Source organism: Vicugna pacos, chromosome 14, assembly GCF_048564905.1.
Source record: "Vicugna pacos chromosome 14, VicPac4, whole genome shotgun sequence".
Lineage (NCBI taxonomy): Eukaryota > Metazoa > Chordata > Mammalia > Artiodactyla > Camelidae > Vicugna > Vicugna pacos.
Window position 1 is genome coordinate 48,621,398 of NC_133000.1, and position 18,004 is coordinate 48,639,401.

The 18,004-nt window shown below is 35.5% G+C and overlaps 1 long non-coding RNA gene across 2 annotated transcripts in view; it reads left to right on the forward strand.

Annotated features, from left to right (window-relative positions):
• LOC107034171 (uncharacterized) overlaps window positions 1-18,004 on the forward strand; it is a 127,969-nt gene that overhangs the window by 30,836 nt on the left and 79,129 nt on the right. Inside the window, exon 3 of one of the 2 annotated variants that reach the window (XR_012080058.1) lies at window positions 10,722-10,778. The exons of the other annotated variant lie outside the window; for it this stretch is intronic. This is a non-coding gene — a long non-coding RNA (uncharacterized lncRNA). The remainder of the gene's footprint in view (window positions 1-10,721; window positions 10,779-18,004) is intronic. 2 annotated transcript variants of the gene reach the window in all.

Sequence of the window (18,004 nt, forward strand, 5' to 3'; positions counted from 1 at the left end):
CAAACAGCACAGAACAGCTGACCTACCTTTTTGGCCTATGAAAATAGTGACCACGGCCTCATTAGTTCCAAGCTCTAATAAACTTCCCAAAAATAACTGACTGAAAATAAAGTCTTCCTTATGATCTTTCAATATTTCTCTCTTACATGGCAAAAGTGAATAAGAGTTTATTTTCAGCATGTTGATTTTGCCATTTTTCTTTCCTGTGCAGCAGCAAACCCTGTTTCCTCTTAGTCATGGCCAGTCACTGTAGCCAACTTCACCCAGGGGATGTGAAGAGCTGGCCTCTAGCTTGCAGTTCCAAAGCCTCTGGCACCACCAAATATTCCCAGCTGCTGCTGCTAGCACTGACACCACAGCAACCCCTAGATACTGGTTGCCACCCCAGCCACTAGTGTGGCTCATCACCCTGCCCCTGACACTGCCAAATGAATCCACCACTGCCCTGACTCTTTATGTCACTAGCTACAGATTCAAAATCCTAAAGAGTCTAATCCTGATTGTCTGAGCCTTGCTCACGTGTCCATGTCCTAACGACCACACTTCTGGGAAAGCAAGTATCCATCCTTTTCAGCCTCTTTAGTGAGAGGTAAACTCTGCCATCTGTGAAGATTCAAAAGGTAGGAAAGTGCCCCAAACATGAAAAAGGGGTTCAGACAAATATACTATGAGTTGGAAAATGCTGTGTATGTTCTGAGATTGGAAAGTATGGAGAAAAAGTGGGAGAAAAACTCTGGAAGTTGGACCCAGAATAAGGGGAACCCTGGAAATCAAATTAAGGTATTTAGACTTTATTTGACAGGCAGAAAAATTCAGTGGAAACCCCTGAACAAAGGAAATAAAGTGGGCTTTAGGAATATTAATCTGCAGCAGTTAGCGTAGAAGAACATTTGGAGAGAGGAGATTTTGGAGACAGAGAAACCAATGAGCAGTCCAGGGAGTTGGAGTTATCTGTGTATAAAGTGACAGGTACCTGAACTTGGATAGTATCTGTAGCAATAGAGGTGAAAGAATATGTTGAAAGGATTGTAGAGATTAAACTCTAGAGTTCCCTAAAGGAACCCACTTCTGCCCAATTTTCTTGAAAGCATAAATGCCATCATCGCATTCAGAAATATTCTATTCCAAAGTGAACTAAGTGGTTTGCATATGGCAGTAGTCCTCAGAGTATGGACATCCGGGATTCCTGAAACCCATGCTGTAGTCCTGCAAGGTTAAAACTACGTTCATAGTAATACTAAGATGTTATTTGCCTTTTCCACCATTGTAACATTTGTATTGATGGTGCAAAAGAAATAGTGGCTGAAACAGTTAGCTCCTTAGCATGAATCAAGGCAGTGGCACTGAGCTGTATCAGAGTGCATAATCATCACTGTATTTTAACCTGCACATTTGTAACAAGGAAAAAAATTGTTCTCTCTTAAGAATATCTTTGATGACGCAGTAAAATGTATTGATATTATTAAATCTTGATCCTTAAGTACATAGCTTTTTAATTATGGGGAGTACTATAAAACACATATCAAAATGCTAGTTTTCCCAAGGAAAACTATTGCAAGATTGTTTCAATTACAAGCGAAACCAGCCCCTTCTACCCCTACTGCCCTGTAGCACATCGCTTCTACTTGAAAGAACAACTGACAGACAAACAATGATTTTTGAGGCCTAGCTATATGGCACATATTTTCTTGAAAGTGAATGAAATAAGTCTGTCACTTCAGGAAAACAATAGTTTTTATTGCCAATAATAAAAATTAGCATTTGAAAAGCTTGTATCTGTTACAAGATTTTTCTTTGTATTATTATATTTTGTTGAAGTATACTTGATTCACAATGTTTTAGATGTACAGCAAAGTGATTCAGTTATACATGTGTATATTCGTTTTCAGATTCTTTTCCATTATAGGTTATTACAAGATAATGTACACTGTGCTATACAATAGGTCCTTTTGTTTATCTGTTTTATATATGGTAATGTGTATTACTTACACTCAAACTCCTAATTTATTCTTCCCCTCTTTCCCCTTTAGTAACCATAGTTTGTTTTCTATGTCTGTGAGTCTATTTCTGTTTTGTAAGTTCATTTGTATCATTTTTAGACTCCACATATAAGTGATATATGATGTTTGTCTTTCTCTGACTTACTTTACTTAGTATAATAATCTCTAGGTCCATCCATGTTGCTACAAATTTTATTTCTTATTTCATTCTTTTATGGCAATATTTCATTCTTTTTATATGGCTGAGTAATATTCCATTGTGTGTGTGTGTGTGTGTGTGTGTGTGTGTGTGTATTTATTTTATCCATTCATCTGTTGATGGACATTTTGGTTGCTTCTGTGTTTTGGCTGTTGTAAATAGTGCTGCTGTGAACATTGGGGTTCATGTGTCTTTTCAAATTAGAGTTTTTATCTTTTCCAGATATATACCCAAGAATAAGATTGCTGGAACATATGGTAACTCTATTTTTAATTTTTTAAGGAACCTCCATACTGTTCTCCATAGTGGCTGCACCAATTTACATTTCTAGTAACAGTGTAGGTAAGTTGCTTTTTCTATGCACCTTCTCCAGCGTTTATCATTTACAGACTTTTTGATAATGGTCATTCTGATTAGTGTGAGGTGACACCTCATTATAGTTTTGATTTACATTTCTCTAATAATTAGTGATGTTGAGCATCTTTTCTTGTGCCTGTTGGCCATCTGTACGTGTTCTTTGGAGAAATGCCTATTTAAGTCTTCTGCCTGTTTTTTCATTGGGTTATTTGTTTTTTTGTTATTGAGTTCTTTGAGCTGTTTGTATACTTTGGAAATTAAGCCCTTATCAGTCACATTGTTTGCAAATATTTTCTCCTAGTCCATAGGTTGTCTTTTAGTTTTGTTTACGGTTTCCTTTGCTGTGCAAATGCTTATAAATTTGACTGGGTCCCATTTGTTTATTTTTGCTTTTATTTCTATTATCTTGGGAGATTGACCTAAGAAAATGTTGCTACAATTTATTTCAAAGAATGTTTTTCTTATGTTCTTTTCTTGGAGTTTTATGGTGTCATGTCTTATATTTAAATCTTTAAAACATTTTGAGTGTATTTTTGTATATGGTGTTAGGGAATATTCTAATGTCATTCTTTTACATGTAGCTGTCCAGTTTTCCCAGCACCACTTATTGAGGAGACTCCATTGTATATTCTTGCCTTCTTTGTCATAGTTTAATTAACCATAAGTGTACAGGTTTATTTCTGGGATTTTTGTCCTGTTCCATTGATCTATGTATCTGTTTTTGTGCCAGTGCCATAATGTTTTGATTACTGTGTCTTTGTAGCATAGTCTGAAGACAGGGAGTGTGATTCCTCCAGCTCTGATCTTCTTTCTCAAGATTATTTTGGCTATTTGGAGTCTTCTGTGTTTCTATACAAATTAAAAAAATTTTTTTGTTCTAATTCTGTGAAAAAAAAAATGCCATTGGTAATTTGATAGAGATTACATTGAGTCTGTAGATTGCCTTGAGTAGTATGATTCTACCCAATATTGAATCTTTTAATCCAAGAACATGGTGTGTTTTTTCATCTGTTTGTGTCATCTTCAATTTCTTTGATCAGTGTCTTGTAGTTTTCAGAGTACAGGTCTTTTGCCTCATTAGGCAGGTTTATTCCTAGGTATTTTATTCTTTTTGATGCTATGGTAAATGGAATTATTTCCTTAATTTCTTTCTCAGATAGTTTGTTGTTAGTGTATAGAAATGCAACAGATTTCTGTATATTAATTTTGGATCCTGAAACTGTACTGAATTCATTGATGAGCTATAGTAGTTTTCTGGTGGCATCTTTAGGATTTTCTATGTGTAGTATCATGTTATCTGCAAACAGTTACAGCTTTACCTCTTCCTTTCCAATTTGAATTCCTTTTATTTCTCTTGTCTGATTGCTGTGACTAGGACTTTCAAGACTATGTTGAATAAAAGTGGTGAGAGTGGGCATCCTTTGTCTTGTTCCTGATCTTAGAGAAAATGCTTTCAGTTTTTCACCATTGAGTTAAGTTAGCTGTGTATTTATCATATATGGCCTTTATTATGTTGAGGTATGTCCCCTCTATGACCACTTTCTGGAGCGTTTTTAATCTTTAATGGATGTTGAGTGTATCAAAAGCTTTTCTGCATCTATTGAGATGATCATATGGTTTTTAGTCTTCAATTTGTTAATGTGCTGTATCACACTGATTGATTTACAGATACTGAAAAAATCCTTACATACCTGGGATAAATCCCACTTGATCATGGTGTATTATCCTTATAATGTATTGTTGGAATTGGTTTGCTAGTATTTTATTGAGGATTTGTGTATCTATGTCATCAGTGATATTGGCCTGTAATTTTCTTTTTTGTGTTATATTTGTCTGGTTTTGCTATCAAGGTGTTGGAATCATGGAATGAGTTTGGATGTATTCCTTCCTCTGCACTTTTCTGGAATAGTTTCAGAAGGATCAGCATTAACTACTCTTTACATGTTTGGTAGAATTCACCTGTGAAGTCATCTGGTCCTGAACTTTTGTTTGTTGGGAGTTTAAAAATTACTGATTCAGTTTCAGTACTGGTAATTGATCTGTTCATATTTCCTATGTCTTCCTGGTTTACTCTTGTGAGATTTTTCCTTTCTAAGAATTTGTCCATTTCTTCTAGGGTGTTCATTTTATTGGTGTATAGTTGTTTGTAGTAGTCTCTTACGTTCCTTTATATTTCTGTGGTGTTGATTATAACTTTTCCTTTTTCATTTATGATTTTATTGACTTGGGCCTTCTTTTTTACTTGATGAACCTGACCAAAGGTTTATCAACTTTGTTTATCTTTTCAAAGAATCGGCTTTTAGTTTCATTGACCTTTTAAATTCTTTTTTAGTCTCTACTTCATTTATTTCTGCCCTGATCTTTATAATTTCTTTCCTTCTACTAACTTTGGGTTTTGTTTGTTCTTCTTTCCTAGTTGCTTTAGGTGTAAGGTTAGATTGTTTATTTAAGATTTTTCTTGTTTCTTGAAGGAAGCTTGTATCACTATAAACTTCCCTCTTAGAACTGCTTTGCTGCGTCCCATAGGTTTTGGATTGTTATGTTTACATTTTCATTTGTATTTAATTAATTGTTGATTTCCTTTTTGGTGTATTCAATGATCCATTGGTTAATTAGTAGCATATTGTTTAGCCTCCATGTGTTTGTGTGTTTTGCATTTTTCCCTTGTGTTTGATTTCTAGTCTCATAGCACTGTAGTCAGAAAACATGCTTGATATGATTTAAATTTTGTTAAATTTACTGAGGCTTTTTTTTGTGGCCTAGCATGTGATCTATCCTGGAGAATGTTTCATGTACATTTGAAAACAATGTGTATTCTCCTGCTTTCAGGTGGAATACTCTATAAATATCATTTAAGTTTATTTGGTCTAATGTGTTAAGGCCTGCATTTCCTTACTGAATTTCTGTCTGGATGATCTGTAAGTGGGGTATTAAAGTCCCCTACTATTATTGTATTATTGTTGATTTCTCCTTTTCTCCATTTTGTCTGTTAATATTTGCCTTTTATACTGAAGTGTTCCTATGTTAGGTGCATATATATTTACAATTGTTATATCTTTGTCTTGGATTAATCCCTTAATCATTATGTAGTGTCCTTTGTCCCTTGTAACAGCCTTCATTTTAAAGTCTATTTTGTCTGATTTAAGTATTGCTACTCTGCTTTCTTTTGATTTCCATTATGTGGAATATCTTTTTCTATCCCCTTACTTTCAGTCTGTATGTGTCTTTAGATATTAAGTGAGTCTCTTGTAAGCAGCATATATACAAGTCTTGATTTTGTAGCCATTCAGTTAGCCTTTTGGTTGGAGCATTTAGTCCATTTACATTTAAGGCAATTATTGATATGTATATTCTTATTGCCATTTTGTTAGTTGTTTGGATTTGTTTTTGTGGGTCTTTTTTTCCCTTTTCTTCTCTTGCTGTCTTCTCTTGTGACTTGATGACTACCTTTAGTGCTATGTTTGGATTCCTTTTGTGTGTGTGTGTGTGTGTATCTATTATAGATTTTTGTTTTGTGGTTTCCATGAAGTTTTTGTATAACAATCTCTATATATGCATGATTATTTTAAGTTGCGATCTCTTAATTTCTAATGCATTTTAAATACCCTGTATTTGTACTCAACTCCCCTCATGATTAATGTTTTCAATATCATATTTTGCATCTAATTTTTTTGTTTCATACTTAACTGCTTATTGTGGTTATAGGTGATTTTATTACTTTTGTCTTTAACTTCCCTACTAGATTTGTGTGTAATAATTTCCTATCTTTACTGTATGTTTGCCTTTCAAGCTTTTTCATTTTGTAATTGTGTAGTTTCTAGTTGTGGCCTCTTCTTTTTCACCTAGAGAAGTTCCTTTAACATCTGTTGTAGAGCTGATTTAGTGGTGCTGAATTCTTTTAGCTTTTGATTGTTTGTGAATCTTTTGATTTCTCCATCAAATCTGGATGAGAACCTTGCTGGGTAGAGTATTCTTGGTTTAGGTTTTCCCTTTTATCAATTTAGATATATTGTGCCACTCCACAGAAGGACACTCTTAGAGGGGAACCATTAGAACATACAGCTTGGGTGATGAGGGGGGAGTGCACTGCCGGGACTCATAGGATGCTTCCTACAGAGAGCCACTTCTCCAAGGTCAAGAAACATAACTAACTTACCACATACATAAAAATACAAACAGCAACGTAGACAAAATGAGGTGGCAGAGGAATATGTTTCAGATGAAGGAACAAGATAAGACCCCGGAAGAAGTGCTAACTGAAGTGGAGAGGCAATCTATTCCAGGAAGCATTCAGAGTAATGATTGTAAAGATATCAAAGAACTCAGGAAGAGAATAGATAGATGCACAGAGTGAGAAATTAGAAGTTTTTAACAAAGAGCTAGAAAATATGAAGATCAACCAAACAGAGATGAAGAATACAATAACTGAAGTGAAATACAGTAGAAGGAGTAAATAATAGACTAAATGATACAGAAAAATGTATCAGTGAGCTGGAAGACAAAGTAGTGGAAATCACTGCCACTGAACAGAAAAAAGAAAAAAAAATGAGGACAGTTTAAGAGACCTTTGTGATAACATCAAGCACACTACTATTCTTATTATAGAGGCCACAGAAGAAAAGAAAAAGGGCCCGAGAACATATTTGAAGAGGTAATAGCTGAAAAAGTCCCTAAACTGGGAAAAGAAAGTCACCCAAGTTCAAGAAGCATAGAGAGGCCTATATAGGATCAACCCAAAGAGGAACACACCAAGACACATTGGAACCAAAATGACAAAAATTAAAGATAGAATACTTTTGGAAGATCCATGTAACTCAGTAAACCAATAATTGCCAAATGACCAATGAAGGATGTTACAAAATCATGGGCAAGAAATCTATTCAAAGTGTAAGATACACCTATAGATTTTAATGTAACAGAGAATGAAAAATACACTGGTATGGTTTTAAATTCTGTATTGCATCTAACCTCTTAAAAACTATCACTACACAGTTTTGATATAGTTATCAATTAAAGAATATCCACAGTTTTCTGAAAAGACTATTAAAATACTCCTCCCTTTTCCAACTTCGTATCTTAGACTGAATTTTCTTCATATACTTTACCCACAGCATATCACAACAGATTAAATGTGGAAGCAGACATGAGAATCCAACCCTTTTCCAATTTAAGCCAGATGTTAAGCAGATCTGACAAAGTGTAAAACAGCACTACTCTTCTCATTTTTCAGTTTTGGGAAATATGTTATTTATGTAAACATAGAAAGCATTTATTATTGCTATTTTTTCACAGAGATAATATTTTCCTAATTTCATTGTTGTTATTTTAAATGACATCATTAGTCTTCAGAGAGTACAAATTAAAATCACTTCATATCCACTAGAATGGCTATCATAACAATGTTTTAAAAGTAATAGATGTCAGTGAGATTGTAAAGAAATTGGGACCCTCATACATTGCTGATGGGAATGTAAAATGGAAATTAGTTTTATAGTCCTCAGAAAGTTTACCATAGAGCTACCACATGACCCAGCAATTCCATTCCTACGTATATACCTAAGAGAATTGAAAACATATGTTCACAAGAAACCTTGTACACAAATGTTCATAGCAACAGTGTTTATAATTCAAAAAAGTGGAAACAATCCAAATGTCTACTAACTGATGAATAAATTAACAAAATGCAGTCTATCCACACAATGAAACATTATTCGGCCATAAAAAGGAATGAAGTACTGATTCGTGCTACAATACAGATAATCCTTGAAAATATTATGCTAAGTGAAAGAAATTAGGTACAAAAGGCCACATATTGTATGACCCTATTTATATGAAATGTCCAGAATGGGCAAATCCATAGATGCCGAAAGTAGGCTAGTGGTTGCCAGGGGCTAGGAGGAGGAGGGACTGGAGAGTGGTCGCTAATGGGTAGCGGTGATAGTCATACAGCTGTCAGTACTAAAAAATCACTAAATTGTACATTTTTAAATGCTTTCTTTTGTTGGTGTATGAATTGTATCTTAATTAAAAATGACATACCAGGAAAAATAAGCTATAATGTTAATGGTTAGCAAGTAAAAATAAAGTTATTCCCATTGCAAAAATGTTTTGATTAGTAGCCACAGAGACTAGAATGATATTGTTGAGCATGAGGAAAATTTCAGAGACTCCCAAAGTTTGTCTTAAATACCCAGCTTAGGTTCCAGAACTAACTCTAGATCCAATCAGCCAGGAGTTTTTCTTTTAATCCTAGCCTTTCATTTCAGCTTGGGAGGGGTTTCTTAAAGTGTTAATGCTTACTTATCTTGCATGTGGACTTTTGTTTGCTTTTTGTACAAGTTTTAACCAATGGTGGAATATCTATTATTACTGAAAGACAAAAGTTACTAAATTATTGACTATTATTATTCTTGGGTTTTTTTGGAGGGGAGAGGTAATTAGGTTTGTTTACTTTTTATTCTCAGAGGAGGTACTGGGGATTGAATTCAGAACCTTGTGCATGCTAAGCATGCACTCTACCACTTGAGCTATACCCTCCAACCTTGAATATTATTGAATGACAAAAAATAACTACAAATTATGAGAATGCTGCATACTGACAACGTGGAAAATGGGGTCACTGAAAAGTGCTAATTATAGAAAAACACTTTGCAATTTTGTTGCAGTTTATTGTTTACTTTAAAATTGGCTTAATTTCCATTTTTAAAGATAAAAACTTTTCTCTTTCATTGAGAACAAACCCCAATTAACAGAAACACAGCAGCAATTTGCATACCAATAACTTCCTTGGCATTAGAGAAGCCTGCTATTTGGTTTTCTTTAAATGAAAGGTTTGATCTTTGTAGGACACATCAATATTTTTATCTTAATATTTTGTAATCTTTCCATTATTTTCTGAAATCTGATTTTGAGTACATAATATACCATTATGCTCGTTGCCAGCATGGCTATGAAAATGCCTCTTAAAGTTTTACAATTTGACCCAAACTCACTTGCCGTTTGCACCAGCTGCCACTTCCTCCCACTCCCTAGCCTTAGAGATTGGTCTTCCCTGCCTTCCCCAGATGAGCTGTGGTCTTAAATGTTTGTAAAAAGTGGATCCCATTTTTATTCCTTTTCCTGGAATTCCCTGTCCCTTCTAAGCCTGCCCAACTCTGTTCATTTTGTTTATGAAGACAGACCTGGCTCTGCCACACAAAATCCATTGCTCCCAGCTCACACTCTGCTCCCAACCCCAGGCATGGTGCCCAACAGTGGCTTTACTTTAGTTTCCCATATATAAAATTAGATGAATAATGCCAAGCTCATAGAGTCATTGTAAAGACTAAATCGGATTCTGCATACAATGTGCCTAGCCCATTAATAAATGCCAACTCGTCACTTTCCCTTTCAGCATATAGCATGTATAATTTTAACAATATGTTTATATTACTCACTGTATTATACCAGCAAAGAGAGACAGACAGACAGACAGACATAGTACAGTGTCTGGTCCAGACCAGACACTTTTTAAATCTTTGACAAATGAATGAATAGCTGATTTCTTTCCAAAAATTTTTGAAAGTTGTGACTTTGTATCTGCTTTAAGTGGACAATTCTGTACTCAAATCAGACATATACTCAATTCAAATGGAAAATTGAATGAAGTTGTAGCTATTTCACCTTGTCTCTCATCTCAAGCTATTTTCGGATTCCAAATGATCATGCGTTTTAGAATCCTAGGTGGGAATTTGAAATTAAAGCTATTGCTTCTTCATAATTTATACCGATTTTATTGGGCTTTTCATTCCATTTAGGTTCTTTTTCTCTATGAAGTTCCAGAACAGACTTTCCTCAGTTTCATCATGGTTAGTTTTCAAATAATTTTTCAAGTAAAAAGACATTTATTGAGTATCTATAAGTACTTCTGTTTCCTCTCTCTGATCCCATGGTTATGCTTAAGAGAACAAAAAAATGACAACCTTAATTATTGCTATGAAAAATCTATAAAGGATAAATGAATGGCGATTGGGTAATAGCTTTTTATTCAACAAAGGATGAGATATTTAATGGGAAATGAGGGTTTTTCTTTCAATGCTATATTAAAAGTTTTCATACATTCAAATTTAGAGTTATTGTCTTACAACGTACAATAGTTATTGCAAATTCTTACTTTTCTCTTCTAGAAAATTTTATTAACCATGAAAAGATCTCTCTGGTCAATGCTTTTGGTCCTGAACAAAGTAAGTGATATGTGTCTTTTATGAAATGTTTATACTGGAATGAGATAGTGGAAGAAAATATTAGGTAGCTTCTTCAAAATTAATTATATGAACCAGGATACTGTTGAAAAGTAACTCTTTTTAGTCATTTTAGAGGTTAAAATTCAGAGAAGGGTCTGGCTTTGCCTGGAATATTCAGAAAATGCTAAATAGAGTTATGGTTGAGTGGAGTCTTAAGGAATTAATAGGAGTTTGCATGTTGAGGAAGTAGAGAAAGCATTTCAGGTAGAGGGAATAGCCTTTACCAGCTGATGCTGGGTTTGGCTTTTATTGCAACAGCCCTAAACATGTTGAAAACAGCTATTATTACTGTTCGTCTTTGCTCTTCAGAGAAATGTACATGTTCAGCGGATGAAAAGAATAGGCAATTTCTCTTTCTTTAGTCTCCTTTTCTCTCCTGGAACAGGTTACCCAGCAAAATAGGCTGGGCAAAGTTCCAGGTTGCTACTAGAGTGTTTCTAAGGATGTTAGTTTCCTGTCACTCCACCCAAAAAACATCTTTATTCTTCAACTTTCTTTTCTGCATTATCTATAAAAATTGCAAAAAAACTGTAACTTGCACACACAACCTTCTGAAAACTGCCTTAGAGGAGATGTCTCATCTTTCCTGATGCTAAATCTTCAGTTTTTTTCTATGATCTATAACTTGTTGTATATATTATCTTGCTTCCATTTACTCCAGTCTTTATCTTGGGGAAAGAATCCACGTCTATTCTTCTTTATAGTTTTCCTAAAAGACTTCAATATAGTGCTAGGATCTAAATAGAGCTATCTAGATAGTACTTCCTGAATGCCTATTAGATTGCTTCTTGATTTGACCATCATGGGGATGAGAGATACTGCTGAAAAATATAAGGCTCGTGAAACTGGAGTTATAATGATGGAAGGGAATGTGTGTTGGATAATTCCCATTGCCTTTCCAGACCTACTGTCCACCCTACTCTGAATCATCTTTATGGATTGTATTAATTTGCTCCCTTACCGTCTGGCTTCCACTCAGGTTCAGCCAATAGGAGGCATTGGAAGGAAATCTGAAGGATAGAAGGAATGAGGTTAGGGAATTTATTCGCTCATCTCCCTCTCTGCAGGGCCTCGTGATTGCTTTTTTATACCTGAGTCCACAGCTTCTTCTCAGCATCCTTCTTCTTAGCTGCAACCTTCTTTAGGTTCTAGTAATCCCTTGCTCCTTCAGATGTAGGGATGGTCATGACTCCCAATTATTTTAGCCTTGGGATGCTTCATTCTTACTTGTTGATTTCTTTAAATTTGCCCACCCTTTCTAAAGATTTCTTCATTAAATCTTCCCCTTACTTACCTATCTTCTGCTGGGATTGTAACTGATATATGTTGTGCCTTAATTTTCTGAGTAACTCTGGAAATCACAATTTGCATTTAATGTTTGTTATTGTAGAATGAAGTGTTTTCTAATTCAATGTGAATATTTATTTCACAAAAAGAAAAACAAAACAAAAGAAAAACTCAGACATAAAACCTTCTGAGATGGGTGCTTGAGGAGACTGCGTATACTTTTATGTTATGACCTCCAGTGATTTGTGGAGCAAACCAAATTTCTTACTCAGCACTGCACTTCTATAAGCTTGTTTATGTAACAGGAATGGTTCCTGCCCAATGATCCAGTGATCCAATGATCCATTATGAACCATGCTTGTTCATTCTAACATATTGTTTTAGGAGCTCTGTTGACTCAAGATAAAACTTGTTCAGGAACCCCTTCGACTATCAGGGTAGTTATGTAGATGAGCAAGTGAATTAAATGTTTTTGTGACTAATAAATGATTCCACTTTTTTCTCCAGAGTCAGAGAGTAATAAGAAAGATCACAGTACTATTAAAAATGTCAGAAATATATGATTTTTAAGAAGTTCTTGATTTATGGAAGAATAAGTTACTTCTAATACATTAATACTGTTAAGAGGTTTTCTCCTTTAAAAGGTTTACAAACTTTCTCCTTCATTTAAGGGCACTCATTCATCAGATATTTTATATTATGATGTATGATGTCTACACTTATGCTTTTGCAAATAAGATAAATATTTAATTGATACAAATGTTTCTTTGGCAATAATCTTAAATTCTCTTTTAAGGTTGTTCTCTAATTAGTACTAGGAAATGTATGCTTTTTTGAAGCTTATTAAAAAAATTTCTCTAGAATGTACTTTCTTCATTTCTCTCTTGGTGGCAACTTACACCTGAGTTAATGAAGAAATCTCTTAACATAGCTGGAAGCTCTCATAGTATGAGCTCCAAAAACACAAGTGAATGAGATTCTTCTATATAACTTTAAAAATGGCTAATAAAGTATCTGAACAGAGATCTATAATTTATGCATTCATCTGTTCTATCAGAGTATATTCGAGTGTCTTCTCTGTTTCAGGCACTGGACTAGGCACTAAGGATACTTTCGGTAAAACCAACGTCAGGGAAATAATTCTTGTAATCAGGGGTGATGTTCAAATATTTAACAACTCATGCATCAGTATATACAATCAGAAGCAATGCCAGCAGTAAACAACAAGATTCTGCTGGACCAGTGCATCCTAGCTAAGTGTCTTCAAGACCTTCTTGGTTTCATCACTTGTAGCCAATGGGCCATTCACTGAGGATTTGCACTTGCCCCTCAGTTGAGACCAGGACAGCTGGGTCTTTGTTCCTTGCTCTGTGTCCTCCGTTCCTGTGATCCTGGAGTGTACTGGGCGCTTTGACTTTCCACTGCTCCTTCAGGTACTTCAGTCCTTCAGTCCCAGGTGCTGATTTGAATTTTAAGTCTTCCACTTTCTCAGCTTCCAGTTATCCCCTTGTTTTTTGTTTTTTTTTTTTTTTTTTTTTTGGTCACACACTTGTTTCTGAGCTCCTGATTGTGTTCTAATATATATTCTACTTCTTCAGTCTCCACTACCATCTCCCTCCTCTGAACATCACATGACACTCACTCTGCTTTTCTTGTGGTGTTTGTTTCTCTTGGTTATTTAAGTAAAGGTTTTATCAGTCCTTCTAGATTATAAGGTCTTTTATAGCAGGAAGCAAGTATTATAGAACTGGATATCATCTCATGTTAAGGAATTACTATTACTTTAGTATGATAATGATATCATGATTATGGTTTTTAAATTCCTTACTTAATACAGATTTATAATGAAATATTTATAGGGTGAAATATGATATATGGCATTTATTTTAAAATACCCCAGGAAACAGGTTTTTGGATACAGAGGAAATAAAATAAGAACAGTAAAATATTGGTAATTATTAAATTTGGGTGATAGGGGCATTGAGGGGTGATTGTATTTTTTTCTCTACTTCTATGTGTTTGAAAATTTATGTAATAAAAGTTAAATTACATATAAATATGCATAAAGCAGCAATATATACAGGAACATAAAATAAACAATAAATATAAATAAAAGCCTACATGGAAATATTTGTTAACAGAATTGACCCCTGAAATTACCCCTTCCCTTGCTCTCCCACGATTGATGGACGGTGTCTTCTGTACCTATCTGAAGGATTTGTTATCTGGGGTGGCCGCTTTGCTCACAGTAGTTTCCCTTTTTTGGGGAACGCATCAAAACACAGGAGTGGGCTTCTAGTGTCCATGCCTATACTGTGTGACACTGCCACTCCAGCCAGAGTTCATCGATCCAGTGTAGGTGGACAGTTGACACAAGCTGGGCCCAATCATACTCTCTTCTGACAGTTTGAAGTTGGTAAGATAGAAGCCCAGGCTGGTCTGATCGGAGGCGTGCTCTGTTAATGGCAGTGCTCAGAGATAAGGCCTGTGAACTCTTGCTCTGAGGTTTGCTACCTCGTTACCTTTGCCCTTGCCTTCATGTGGTTTTGTTTTCCCCTTCTGAGCCTGTGAAATGCCTCAGTATTCATCCAGTAAATCTCCCTCCCATTTTTTTTTTAAAGTTATCCAGAATTTGTTGGTGAAATGCAGATGGGAGTAGAAAAGCATTCCTGAAAGGATACCCTCCAGAATTCTGTCTAATCAACAAAAAATGGAACAAAACAGAACCCCCTACATTCAAAAAGATGTTTGTCATCAGCTTAATGTTCATCATTACAGCAGTAATTAAACGAATTAGCACATTCACATTATTACAAGAGCAAACCTCTCTGAGATTTATTGGCCTGAATTGTGACACATGTGTGTCCTTCCTAAGCCAGGTAACAGGAAGGATGTTGGTAGGGTGAATGGCTTAGAGACTAATCATGATCCCTGACCCCCAAGGCTGGAGAAGGACCCAAGTCCCCTAAGCACATGGGTGTTTTTTTAGCAATGAAGTCAGTAGAGGGAAATGGCTATTGCCTGAACAATTAACAATATGTGAGGCAGATGGATCACGTAACCTGGACGGGAGTGGTTCTACAGAAGCTGTGGGGCAGAAATCTGATTGGAGAGGGTTCAAGAGTGAAAAGAGAGCAATTAAAGCAGTAAGTACCAACAAGTCTTTTGAGAAGTTTTGCTATAAAATGATGTGGTAGCTAAAGAGGGATGGAAGGGCCAAGAGAGACTTTTATGATTAGATGTAAGTATGTATGTACTTAAGACTGGAGCAGTTATTGCATGTTTAATGTTGATGAGTCTGAGCTTATGGAAGGACAAACATTGAGATGCAGAAGAGAGAGGAAAGAGTTGGAATGATATGCTGTTGATTACGAGAGAGCTGGCAGGCATGAATGCACAGGTGGAGGGGTTGATCTCAGGAGGAAGGTAATTCATCCGTGTTAATAGCAGGCAAGGAAGAGCTCATGGGCCCAGACGCAGGCAGGTGTATAGATGGGGTGGGAGGCGTATATGAATTCTCTTCTGACTGCTGATGTAAAATCCTAATATGCAAAGCAGATTAAAGTAATGAATAGTTTCTCTGGCAGATTAGATTCTTGTTTGGCAGAAAATATTTCATTGTTTGTGCTCCCATGAATGATGTCTTAATTCTTGATTTTAGCTAGGCTGATTGTGAGTACACTAAGGTTATTGTTTTAAAGCTATATTCATAAATAGATCAGTGGAATCAGTGCTAACTTAGAAGGAGGTGGCATTACATTTTGAGTAACAGTCAAACTCCTTGCTAGAGACTACAGTTCCCTGCATAATCTGATAGCTGTCTACCTCTGTTAACTCATCATGTATTATTATTCCCCTTGCTTACTGTTCCAGCCAAATTGCTTTTCTTTCTTTCTCACCAATATGTCAAGCTCATTCCAGTTTCAGGACCTTTGCACTTCCTATTTCCCTCTTCCTGGAACACTTTTGCATCACGTGTATACAGGGCAAACTGTCATCATTTAGGGCTCAGTGTGGCTTCCCTAGTCCCCTTATTAAAGTTGTCTACACTCTATCCAGTCACTAGTTTATTACTGTATTTTGTTTCTTTGTACCATTTATCACTAATCAAAATTTTATTATTTCTTTCTGCACTATCTGCATCCCTAGCAATTATAGAGCCTAGTACATATATGGTCCTCATATATAAATGTATTTTTTAGGCATAATGCTAGTGCATACTTAATAGACCATAGTATACTATAAACGTTACTTTTATTTGCACTGGGAAATGAAAAATTTTGTGTGACTCGCTTTATTATAATATTTACTTTATTGTGGTGGTCTGGAACCCACCCTGCTGTTTCCACTGCACCTGTCACCTCTCTTATTCTATCATGCATGTCTGAAAAGGTTTTCTGAAAGCAGAGACTATATTGAAAGTAGAGACTTCTATTTCCAATAGCATAGTGTTTGGCATATAGCAGTCATGCAACACATTTTTTTTGAAGGAATGAATAAAGGGGAAATGTCACTGACCTGTTAAGCTGTACAGATCTTCCCTACTCTCTGAAAGTAGAGCGTTCCTAAGCCAAAATGGGGTAAAGCAATGAAGCAATTATGTTAGGACACATCTTGCTAACAAATGCACAAGATAAATCAATATAAAGCTCAGATGCTCGCGGACACAGTTCAGAGCTATGGCAGCTTGATACTGAGATGCTGAGTGTAGTTCCTGGGGAAGGAGCTTGGCGGGGTCACCCTGGCTGCTTGGGGTGTGCACTGCCTCTATGACTGGGTCACTGCAAAACCAATGCTGCTGCTATTTTTGCTTTTTGCCTTTTTTCATAAAAGTGAAAATCCTCTTCAGATCTATTTTGGTTATCAAAAACGAGTTCTAGTGAAGGACTTTCATAAAAGTCAAGTGCGCATAAAGGGAACTTTCCAAAAGCAAGAGACACCTGTATTTCTTTTCTTTGGAAATACCTATAGCAGGTCTTTGATGCCATATTATTTCCCACGTAAAATTCATTCATACTCCTTTTCCCTTCACTGCCCCTCACTTTTATGCCCTTGATTTTCTCCTATATGCATTCCTTGCTAAAAAAAATAAAGATATATCATGCATCAGAAACAAAGAGGTCTCTGGCAACTTGAAATGGTGAGAAAATTAAAATGCAAACAATGATAGTATCTATTTGGTGAGTCTGGGGTTAAGAGTCATAGGAGGACACTGTTAAAAAGCCACTTAGATCCACCCATACTTTCTCTTAAGACCAGTTGTTTCATTTGGCAGTACTACAGGTTGTCAATCTTGTCCCACCACTAGTAAAAGGAAGAGATTCTATCTTGTCTATCTTAGCATATATACAGCAAATACATTGCATTTATTGATTGTCACAGGTTATTATAATCATTAAAACATATATGCTTGCCTTAGAAAATGGCTTAAGAAATGCCAAATGAATGATAGCAATAGCATGTCTGGACATTTTTTTTTAAATTGAAGTACAATTGATTTACAATATTGTGTTAGTTTCTGGTGTACAGCAAAGTGATTCAGTTATATATATATGTGTGTGTGTGTATAGATGAAAAAGAATATATATATTTTTTCAAATTATTTTCCATTGTAGGTTATTATAAGATATTGAATATAGCTTTCTGTGCTATACAGTAGGATCTTATTTTTTATGTCTGGACATTGTAATTCTCCTGATTTACTTAGCCACAAACTGAGTATGCTGACATATTTTACAGAATGTTTAACAAAAATGCTGGCCACGTTGAAGAGCCACAGTGTTCCCTTTGGGCAGGACATTCTGTGGTAGGGAAAATGCAAACCAAATCTTGCTTTTATTCATAATATAATGTTTTGGCTTTTGCCTTTCAGGTTCTAA